This window comes from Nicotiana attenuata, unplaced genomic scaffold (genome assembly GCF_001879085.1).
Source record: "Nicotiana attenuata strain UT unplaced genomic scaffold, NIATTr2, whole genome shotgun sequence".
Classification (NCBI taxonomy): domain Eukaryota; kingdom Viridiplantae; phylum Streptophyta; class Magnoliopsida; order Solanales; family Solanaceae; genus Nicotiana; species Nicotiana attenuata.
The window spans coordinates 213,857-217,862 of NW_017670299.1; positions in this window are offsets into that span (position 1 = coordinate 213,857).

Genomic DNA, 4,006 nt, shown 5'->3' on the forward strand with positions numbered 1-4,006 from the left:
TTGGGTCATATGGTATTTCCCCGTTCTCTCCCCCGATCGAGATATCCCCCGTTTCACCCAAGAAAGATAAATTTAATCATCAAAAATTTGGAGCGTGAAGTGCAATTAGATCCATTTTTGAGGGGATTCATATTACTATTATCAATTAGAATAATTCAATTAGAATAATTTATGGTTGGCTTGGTTGGACTAAAAAAATGAAGTATCCAGGCTCCGTTTAGAAAAAACCCAATTGGATTGGTAAGATATCTATGATTGCTATTCATATTTTTTCTTTGTAAAGAGATCCTAATTGTCAAGCAAAGTTATCTCAACTCTAAGAGATACTTGTATAAAATGAATTGAAAAAAAAAAAGAAATACAAAAAGAAATGGTAATGGGAGCATTTGTCCTATATGTACAAATCCAAATCGGGCGGATCTTTACCCGGAGTAGAGCATAAACCTAAAAAGATGAAACAGACCCATTCAGGAACAAGAAAATACCATCGCGGTTTGGATTAAATCTCGATGAAAGAATACATCAATGAGAAGTTAATTCGATAAGTTTAATGACCCTTTCAAATTTTATAATGGAAAATCGAAAATATAAAAAAGGAGTCAAAACCCGTCTTTATTGAAAAATCGAAGAAAAGCCCTTTCGTTAGAAGTAAGAAAGAACCTTTCTAGAAAAAAAGAAAGAGGACTGGAATCTATACATTGATTCACACTTTTTTTGAACCGTATGCATCAAAAGGCGCATGTACGGTTCCTAAGGGATACAATTTTACCCTAATCAACCGACTTTATCGAGAAAGATTACTTTTTTTAGGCCAAGAGGTTGATAGCGAGATTTCGAATCAACTTATTGGTCTTATGGTATATCTCAGTATCGAGGATGAGACCAAAGATCTGTATTTGTTTATAAACTCTCCTGGGGGCTGGGTAATACCTGGGGTGGCTATTTATGATACTATGCAATTTGTGCGACCAGATGTCCATACAATATGCATGGGATTAGCCGCTTCAATGGGATCTTTTATCCTGGTCGGAGGAGAAATTACCAAACGTCTAGCATTCCCTCACGCTTGGCGCCAATGAGGTTTTTATTTGAGAGAAAAAAGAAGACTATGCCTTCGCCATATGAATACTAAGTAATAATAGCATGGCACTTCGAATTCGATATGAGAAATTTTTGTATTGTTTTTTTCTTCAAAACATTAGATTCTGTATCGAGAGAGTAGTATGAGATAAGGGGTATTTCCGATTTTCTCTTATCTATCGGGAGTTCAGTTCAGCGTCACAAACTTTTTTGTTTTCATGCCGGAGAGTTCTTAACAATATTTATGTTATGAAAGAGTACGAAAAAAAAAGGATTTTTCCTTATTTGATCGGATTAAAAAGGAACTTTGGGATTGCTGAATCACAGACAAAAAAAAAAGAAAAATTAAACATATAAAGCAACAAAGCCATCATAGTATTTTTTAACTCCTCCGAAAGGAAGGATGGCAATTTGATCATTTACCCTAGGGGTATTCATGGTTCGGTTTGGATCGGTTTTTTCTTTAAAGAAACCAAACCAAGTAAGTCGGTTTTTCAAATATTAGAACCAAACCAAACCAATTAAGTCGGTTTTTTCTCGATTCGGTTTATGTTGGGTTTTGTCGGTTTTTTTATTTTTTCGGTTATTTGTCGGTTTTTTCTTAAATATAAGACATATACAAACACATATTCCGGCGATCACATTTTCAACACAACACTATCAAATCAATTGCCCTTTGAGAAATCTATTATTTACCAAGATATATTGATGATAATTGAATCAAGTAGTGATGAATAATTTAAGGACTCAATTAAAAGTATATTATTTTTAACCCGAAATGGATTCTTACACTTAACAAAAGAAAACTACCAATCAAACTAGAATGTAAAGGTAAAGAACTATACTAAAAGTGCAAACTATTAACATTTACTATTAAATTTTTGAAACTTTGTATAAAAATATACACATATATAGGTGTAATAATAAATTTGAAATAGCTACTCCTATAGTCGGTTTGGTTCGATTTTTTTCGGTTTTTTTCTCATTAAAACCAAAACCAAACCAACTTTGATTGGTTTTTAAAATTCAAAACCAAAACCAAACCAAACCAAAAAGTATCGGTTTTTTGGTCGGTTTGGTTTTTCCAGTTTGGTTCGGTTTATCGGGTTTTTATGAACACCCCTCATTTACCCATCTGAGTCTGATAGATTCGATTTTTCTCTTTCTTCAATAGAAAGGAGGGGAGGTCAATTTTCTTGTAGAGCCGTATGCACAAAAGATGCCTGTACGGTTGTTCAATTCTATCTTTTTTCTATTCTTTATCTTTCTTTTCTCTTTGCTTTATCATGCGAGATAGGGGAAGCTTTTATTTTGTTATATCATCAGGGTAATGATCCATCAACCTGCTAGTTCTTTTTATGAGGCACAAACAGGCGAATTTGTCCTAGAAGCGGAAGAACTGCTGAAACTGCGTGAATTCCTCACAAGGGTTTATGTAAAAATAACGGGGAAACCCTTATGGGTTGTATCCGAAGATATGGAAAGAGATGTTTTTATGTCAGCAACAGAAGCCCAAGCTTATGGAATTGTTGATCTTGTAGCGGTTGAATGAAAATAACATGGATTTCGCGCAAATCTGTGATTTGAGATTTTATCTTCGAATTGAATATTCTATTAAATAGTAAATAGAAGTAATTCATCATCATTCGGTTAGGATCAATCTAAACCAACCCATCATATTATGTATACGATTCAACATGCCAACTATTAAACAACTTATTAGAAATACAAGACAGCCAATCAGAAATGTCACGAAATCCCCCGCTCTTCGGGGGTGCCCTCAGCGTCGAGGAACATGTACTAGGGTGTATGTGCGACTCGTTTAGATCATGAGCTGGCACAAAAGCAAGAAAACGACTTTTACAGTATCAATGATCAGTACCGGTGAATGGGATAGGATGGAAGAAGGAACTCCATTCATTATTAAAAAAAAACTCTATCATATCCCTCTATTGTGTATGAAGTTTATGGTTTCCGTTGGTGTAAATCCAATCACCTGAATTTAAGATGATAAGAAATTCTCCATTGGTAACAAATGGTTATCCATTAAGCGGAGGAAATCTTATTTAAAAAGCATAAAACATAAAGATTAGGCAGGCTCCCACTCTGGCAAGAACGGACTAAGAGGGTCAGCTACCCAGCAAACTTTCATAATTAAATACCGTTACTGTATAGGTAGATCTGATTGTGAAAGACCTATTACTGGATAATTCATGGGTAGAGCCAAAGAGTGTGAACTATACAAGTTCCCAATAACATCAATTAGTTGATTAAATATTAAATTAAAGTATAAAGTAAAGGCTCCGGTGTATAGAGAAGACCTCATCGTTTAAGAAGTAACCATAGAAACGAAGGAACCCACTATTTATTTTTTGATTTCTTTTATTTACTAGATTTTTGATACCTAGGAAAATACAATTTTTTATTTCTTTCTTATTTCGCAGAGAAATACCTAAAAAAAAATCGTGGTCGGGAAGGTTAGAGTAGCCAAAGCCATTGGAATTTTTATTTTATACATTGGAAAAATCCGTTTTGTTATTAATAGACTAGGAAGGGGGAAAAGAATAACTGAAAGAAAGGCAATCGATTAGTTATTCGTCAAAGTTTCATTTATTCAATGACCAGAATTAAACGGGGATATATAGCTCGGTGACGTAGAACAAAAATTCGTTTATTTGTATCAAGCTTTCGAGGGTCTCATTGAAGGCTTACTCGAATAATTACTCAACAGAAAATAAGAGCTTTAGTTTCGGCTCATCGGGATAGGGATAGGAAAAAGAGAGATTTTCGTCGTTTATGAATCACTCGGATAAACGCAGTAATTCGTAAAAGGGGAGTATCCTATAGTTATAATAGATTAATACACGATCTGTACAAGAGACAGTTGCTTCTTAACTGTAAACTACTTGCACAAATAGCTATATCA